At 30.0% G+C, this 8,230-nt stretch overlaps 1 protein-coding gene across 1 annotated transcript in view; it reads right to left on the minus strand.

The window, feature by feature from the left end:
• The window catches only part of LOC119685949, a 317,355-nt gene that overhangs the window by 254,352 nt on the left and 54,773 nt on the right, over positions 1 to 8,230 (minus strand). The gene's annotated exons all lie outside the window — the stretch shown is intronic.

An 8,230-nucleotide genomic window follows, 5' to 3' on the forward strand; every position in this document is an offset into this window, starting at 1 on the left:
GGAATTTCATTCTATTTTTATAGATTAAAAAATGGAAAAGAAAACTAAAATGAAATAATGTTCGTGTGTTTTTAACAAAGTTTTAGCGAACTATGCGAACCACTTAAGTGTATAAGTTTTATGTAAGAAGAATGTTTAACCTCAAATTAATTAAATTTCAACATAGAATAAACAACACGTACGTCGAATGTCGAACATCGTACGTTCTGCGTACATTGATGTTGCCTATGAATACGAGCGGAAAAATTTTACTTTTACGTACACTACAAAAACAAAAAAAATAGAATAAATAAAGAATAAATTAAATAAATATAAAGCGAAATGTGCATGAGTAACGTTTTCGCCCTGCGAATTTAATATAGTTTTTTACAGTTATTGATGCTGTTGTTGTCGTAGTTGTTGTTAGACTTGTTGTTGTTTACATTGGAGCTGTTGTACGTTTGTTAGTTAGTTATGATGTAGAACATATCTCGCTGGTCCATAACAAAATAAAACAACATAATTTGGGAGAGCAGCACGAAGAAAGTGAAATTGTAACATCATCATTTCACCAAAAAACAAAAGCTAACGATAAACAAGAAAGCAGGAAAGAAAATAAAATAAACAGCAAATATTTTTTTGCAGAAAACCTAATAAAGTGCAAACATCAGCAAATAACATAAAAAACTGAATAAGTTATAAAAATGAAAGCAGCGACAGCAGCAAATAAAAAAACAAATTTTTACAAAAAAGCCTCTACTTTTACTCAAAAAAAAGAAGAAAACAAAAAAAATTTAGTAAAAAGAACTTAAAAAGAAACTGCAAGAAAAATTGGCATTTTTGAGAACAACGTTATTTTGCTTGAAATTTGATAAAAATCACAAAAACGTGCACAATTCTACATTTTTCATTTTCCAAAATGTGGCAACATTGGCAAACAACAAGGAGCCTGACAATCGACAAACACAAACACACAGGCAGGCATAAAGCTCGGCTGTTGCTTTTAGTTCTGAGCAAGCAGAACTGTGTGCTTAGATGATACTTAAAAATGCTGCGCTGCCTAGCGCTTAATAGAAACATCAACACTAGCAGCAACGCAGGCTACGCAACGTAACAGTGCGGCTACGACATTGATTGCGTTGCTGCTGGTGCTGCCGTTGCAGCTGCTGCGTCAACTCGTGAAAGTGGCAAAAATGAATTTTGTTTTGAATAAATGAATTTTTACTCTACGTACTTGCTATACTTGGAATAAGGCAAAGTGTGTGAAATTGTGAACATTTACGCACGCATTTTTAAAGTTGTCAATTCTGACATGATTGCTGCTGATTTAGTCGCAGTCGGCAGCGCTGCCACGTCGCTCTTTGTGTAGTTGGTTTATTGAAGCGTTTGTTTACTCTATAAAAAGTTTTTAATTTTCCATTTCGTTTTTATTCGCTGTTTTGTATGTTTTGTGTTTTATTTTCATTTGAAACTTTTACTTTGACTTTTTATCTAAATGTGTCTGTTTAAGTTGTTTTTATTAACAAAGAAAAGTGTCTACTTAACACGAATTAAAGAATTTTACACTTGAAAAACAGGGATGCGTTCTGAACGAACGTTCCTTTATTCGCAATTGGGTAAATTATAACATTTATTTCAAGAAGTTTTTCTTAAATGCTGACTAAATCAGATTTAAAGTTTTTATATTTTTATATTTTTATATATGAGAAAAAGAAACTCTGAAGAGGATTTGTAAAGTATTTCTGGTAGGAAGGATATTTATCGATTTAATGAAATATCTTGGAATATTTGTCATAGAGAAATTATGACAGATCCTAGATTTCTATCATCTTTTTTTTTATCTCAATAGTTGATAAACTTCAAAATCTTCTATATGAAATTTCAACCTACCAAATCCCTTTTTCGGTAATAAAGTATCATAAAGAACCATTAGCTCAATAGAAACATGAAACCATAAAAAACGATTTATTCATTAGAGGTTATCAAATCCGAGATCTGCATCATTTAGGATTTAGCGAATTTAAAAAAAATTTACAATTCGAATGTATTTGTAAAGTGTCTGTAATAACCGGATTTTTCGAAACAATGCCGGATATTATGGTTGCGTTCTGTTAGGAGATGTGATCCAAGTACTTCAAATTCACATGGTTTCCATTAAATACACTTTGTAGACAGAAAAAAATCGCATTTGGACGTTGATAGCCGGATTCTCTTAAGTCATTGAGTTTGAGAGCTATAGATTATGTTAAATTACTTAAAGTAAATCAATGTGAAATATTGTGAAAAAATAATGCACGATGATATGAGAATAAAATTCGTTTGGGGAACTGAAATAGTGAATAGTTCTATTAGCATGGTTTAACTTAATCTGTTAGAAGTTAACTCTCGTTCAGTTGCAGTAAGCTAAAGACGAGAAGACTTGCCTGGAGTATTTTTATTTTTGTTGCGATAAATGGAAAGAATCGAAAGTGAAAGTGTGAGACTGGAACTCACTAAAACCTTCTCTTAGGAACGGGTTGAGAAGATCTTAGTTATCAGACTGTAAAAGACTTTCAGCTAAAATCTTAATCCAGCAATTAGGTATCTAATTTTTTAAGCCCCTTTAAGAGTTTACTCCTTGAGTTGCTATATTCGCGTTTGAACAACGGAATCGTGTGTGGGGGAGTGATTCAGTTCATTGAAATTGAGAGCAAGGATCTGCAGTTGACAAGTATATTGCTTAAAAAAATATCAAGTATGTATTTACTATAATCTAAAAAGTTTTTGGCGGCAATTATCAAGCAACCGTTTGGGTTTGTCTATTAACAACTTTAACTGTTACAGAAACTATTAAAGTCATGAGACATCTACCCGTTATTATTATAATAAGATAGCTCGTATAGTATAAAGTTTTTAAATGCATGTACAAAAACTACACTTATTTCATTTCTTCATGTATTTCATATTAAACGAGAGCCATAATCAGCATAATCGAAAATTAAACTTTTTAAACTTAATGTTCTCCCCTAAATGTATTTGAATAATTATTCTCGTAACAGATACATTTCAAATAAATTTGAATGCAAATATACTATTTGTATTTAAATTTAAATCTTTTTTAACGAATTCACCCAGATCGTTTATATTAAATTGACCTATTTTCATACCTAGCTGTTTCGTCACTTTTCCATTTGGAAATTTGGAGTATGCTCTATATAAAAATTCAAATAACATTTTCTTAACCTTTGTTCAATAATTTTTATGCAGATATTTTATAACAATTGCAAATACTTTACATGCAAAATAGTCCAAATAACTGAACGAAACTACAAATTTATATTCAACACCCGATTTACATACCGAATAATGCATAATTATATTAAGGAATATACCTTTCTTTCCACGCCGCGACAATACTACAACTTGTGCTATACATGAACAGTATACGGATGCATACCTTTGAGCGCACCTGCTGAAAGTGTTCTTCCAGTGACTTCAATAAGAGTAGACACCGAAAAGTACATTGGCCCAACAACTCTTTCAGTGGGGCCCGCCTCAATTTATGTCGAGTATCAAAGCGTATTCAATAGATTCTTTTATTTTTTGCTGAGTCAGTGTGGCAGTTTAATTTTTTACGAACCGCAGCAAAATCGTTTCGCTTATTTGTACAAATTTGCTTTGTGCGGCAGCGTTGCTCCAGAGTTGGGCCGATTGAACCTGCACAAAATTGGGATACGTGAGGCAAATGTGTTTGGTAGGTGGATTTGGTGAGTAGTTAAAGCGGATCCATCGCCTTTTCAAAGGATTCAAAAGCATGAAAGGCAAGCGACAACCATTTTGTTAATTCATAAAATTACATAAAGAAAAAATACAACTAAAAGTGAAATAAAATGAATTAAACTAAAATGAAATGAAAAACTTGAAAGGAAATCGGTCCTCCCTTCAACTTTGGGCATTCACATTTACAGGCTTACATTTATTTGATGCAATTTAAACTTAATTTGAATCGTTATGCAAAAGAGTTTACACTTATTAAATGGTACCTAGCAATCAAAGGCTTATTACGAGGGTCGTTTGATAAAACTTTATTTGTTGAAATTATACAAAAATTTATTGAAATTTATGGCAGAGATGAATTAAAAATTTACTCATAGTCTGAAAATGGTTTATTAAGTTTAAGATGTACAATTAAGTGAAATGGACATCAGACACAGTTTACGACAGTTAAAAGGTGATTCTATAAAATGTCCCATGCAATTCAATACTGATTTTTCTTCCAAAAATGGATAAGATAGTAATAAGAGGATTTATTTTACACTATAAATAAAGAAGCTACTCAAATAAACCTTATATCAAATAGTCCACAACAACTTAAAAACAGTTCTTTCTTTTTATTCCATTAAATCAACTTTAATTCGGTACTTACTTAATTTGTCATTAAATTTTAATTAGTTCAGAAGCTATTCAGAAGCTATTCCATCAGTCCAGAAGCTATTAAATACCTGTTGTGAAAGAATTTTCCTTCTATCTTGAATAATTTTTTTAATTAAACTTATAAGCAAAGTAACTAATGCCGTTCTGAAAAATGCATGAATGCATGAAGAAAATCAATTTATATACTTTAGTTGTACCAAAAAATTGGTTAACAAGTAGTAGTCATAAATTTCACCGTTTTTACCTTTCATAATAAGCAAACCTTAATTTACGTTAACTAGACAACCGTTTAGACTACTGCAACTTAATTATCAAATAGAGAAGCGTAACAAGAGGAATGAAATTAATTGCTACTCAATTAATAACTAAATTGTTAAAATGGACTAATTCACATAGTATGAACATATTATAACTTTATAATATAATAATCTTACAAAAATAAATGTATTAATGTTCATTCTAAACAAGGCGAGATTAGGTACAAGGGCATTTGTTGATATAAACATAAATAAATAAATATTCGGACATATCTATTGTATATCTATTTCCATTGTTTCTATTGATTCCAATAAATCTTCCAGAACTATACTTTTTAAAGTACGAGTATATAATTTTCTATATAATGTTAAAAAGACCCTATAATCTACTTTCGGTGCCTCAGTCAGGATGGTGAAGAACTGGTTTTCTAGATATTAAAGCTGAATAAATAAAAGCATAAAAAGTGATTGATAGTTGCCACTTCTTCTTCATCACGACAACTCCTACACAATCCGCTTGCTGAAAAGTGCCACTTTTGAAGCAACACGGCTGTTTTAGAAGATTGAGGCAGTATTTTAGTAAGCACGCCAATTGCAGGTTCTCTAACACTCAAAATATCATGTATTCTTTTCCGAGGCCATACATCCAACGACCTCATCTGGCACCGCAGTGGATTTTAGCCATGTAGTTTACCCTTTAATATCACCAAAAATTGTCGCAAATAATTGAACCTATGAAGCAACCCCTGTCGGATGTAATGAATTGAGTAAACTGTTAACGGAATAAGTTATACAAAAATGATTTCTTAATTTCCTGAAAATCGCGTAATTCAAAGCAGTTAATTTACATATAATATGAGCCATGAAAATGATTCACGTATGAGTTCTGTACTCCTTAAAATCCAATTAAAATTTGCGTTTCCATATAACCAATTTATGTATTTTATTTTGTATTTTTAATCAACATAAACTCCAAGCGATCGGAAAATAAATTTAATATTGATTTTTGCCGTTGCCTAAAACATATGCAAGCCGCCAGTCAGCCGTGAAGTAATTTTCATTATGCCAATTCTGCCCTGCAGCTAATTTACGGTTTCAAACCCAACATCATGAACATTTAACATTTTCAACAAACAACAACAACAATAATAATACCAACAACAATAATAACAGCAAGAAAAGTTTATTTTCCATTGAACTGCAAATTTTCCGCATTTTTGCACTATGCATTGTGCGCGCTCGTTTAAGTTCATTTTCATTGCCACACTTTTTTCCCTTTTATTTTTGCTGCCTTGGGTTTTTGTTTGTTGTTGTTTATGTGGAAACATGAAAAAATTCCTTTTAGCCTAGCAAAAATCATTAATTAAGAATTAAAAGGTTTAAAAAGTGTAAATAATTACGGCATTGGCTTAATCCTTTTGTGTGGTAATGACTTTCCTCAGAGTTGCCAGCAACAAGAGTTGAGGTGAAAGCGCAAAGATACATGAGAAAAGTAAAAACCAAAATAAAAAAAAAACAAAAAAAAAGTTCGAAAATTGTTTACTTATAAAACAAAATTTAAGTAAATTACGAGGAGAAGGGGAATATTATATGACGTATTAAATTTTTTTAAACTTTTCTTATTGTATGTCGACCCCATATAGATAAGATAATGTTTATGCATTTTGATGAACTTATTCATTTTAAATATACCCATCAAAGTTGATCTGTCTATTACCATCAGTCCATATTACTAAACTTCTAGATAAGCCTATAGCGCTCTAAAATTAATATATCAGAAGTTGAAGAAAGAAAGGAGGTTAGAAAAGAGAAGAAAGCACATTAGTAATATTGTATTAGTAATATTATATTATTATATTATTATTAATATTATATAAAGAAGATTAGTAGTAATATTATATTTCAAAAATTTGTTTATAATTTTTTAATAAATCATAACGTTTTCTTATATTATAAATAGTTTATAGCATTATGCATTGATGTCTTTTATTTTGTAATAAATCTTTCTCGCTCTTATGTTATCTTTATGACTACAATGCGCAAAAAATTGAAATTAGGATTCTGAATATATTTTTCAAATAATATTCCTAAAATCTCATAGAACTTTTCTTCCATAAATTCTGTTCTTTAAAGTTGTACAGCTGTAGAATGTTTTCAATTCTTCAGATATTGCAATAAAAATTTTAAAAAAATTCATATGCTTTTACATAATTAATTTTTATGAAATTCTCTAAATTTTTTTCTCTATGCAACAATCGAAAATGCTGTATTGAAGTACTATTCATAACAGCCCATCATTTCCAATAATCTATAATGAGTGTAGTGTTGAGTTCCCTTTGATTTCATTTCTAATTGTCAAAAGCGTTTTGGATCAATCATAACAAGATTAATACTTACTTTTCCTCTTTCCAATCAAATGAGTTGAAAGATCAAAGTGATAAAACCAATCGCTCTGACAATATGCAAAGATCAGTCAGATCGAGTATAATTGAAATCAAATCTATGTCGGAATGCATTTAACATTTATAATTATAAAATAAACAGATTGAAAGATTTATGCAATAGTCAAGCGGTATGAGTTTTAACAATTTATTACCGAACATACGTAAATATATGTGTGCACTATAGATGCATAATTCCAGTATGTACATACATATGTACATGTCATGACAATATGTTTAAAGTATAAACAAAAAAAAACCAATTAATTGGGTGAAATAATGAAATTGGAGCAATAGTGACATATGTTTGAGGAAGACATAAATATTCAATAGAAGAAATACGGAAAAATATAATTGAAATTATTCAAATTATGATCTGAATTTGAAGTACTGTTCCATTAGCTCAATAATTTTGTGCTTTCTTTTATTTTTATTCAAATAATGCAAATAAAATTTATTTAAAATTCTAGATCACTAATTATTTATTACCAAATAATTATTGCTTTAAGATTTTTTTTATATTATTAAATTTTTTATATTTCTTCGTTTTAATTTTAAAAAAATTTTTATTAAATACTGACTCTTAACTTTTGACTCTCATACATCACATATGCTTGCTTGCTACCTACGAAAATTGAAATTTCTACTTCAGCTGCATTTTTATGAGTTCAAGTATCTGTAAGGCATATTTATACCACAAGTCATAAAACGATGTTGTCAATTTAAAATTTCATCATTGAGTTTTGTCTCTCTAATGTCAATATGATCACTTTCAAATGTCTTTATTTTGTCAGGTAATAATATCGAGTTTTATTGGCGTTCTGCTTTACAAGCAAAGATACACGAAATACGATGCAAGTGGTGCATATGCTCCCATGTGGGTGCTGACATCTACAATTTCTACAGTATTTTCAGAAATGTTTTTCTGTTTTTAGTCAAATGTTTAGTGACACAGACGACAGGGGAAATCGAAGACAGTCTCTCTGGTGTGCTGTTGATGCCACACATTAGAGTTTTGTCAATTTCCAATTTAACCTTTTTTGCCTTTGATGTGCACTCAATTTTGATGTATTCATTTGCATTACATTAAGGCATAAACAAAGATACATATTTTTATACTCGTACATTCTCATTTTTTTT

This window comes from Teleopsis dalmanni, chromosome 2 (assembly GCF_002237135.1).
Source record: "Teleopsis dalmanni isolate 2A chromosome 2, ASM223713v2, whole genome shotgun sequence".
NCBI classification, from domain to species: domain Eukaryota; kingdom Metazoa; phylum Arthropoda; class Insecta; order Diptera; family Diopsidae; genus Teleopsis; species Teleopsis dalmanni.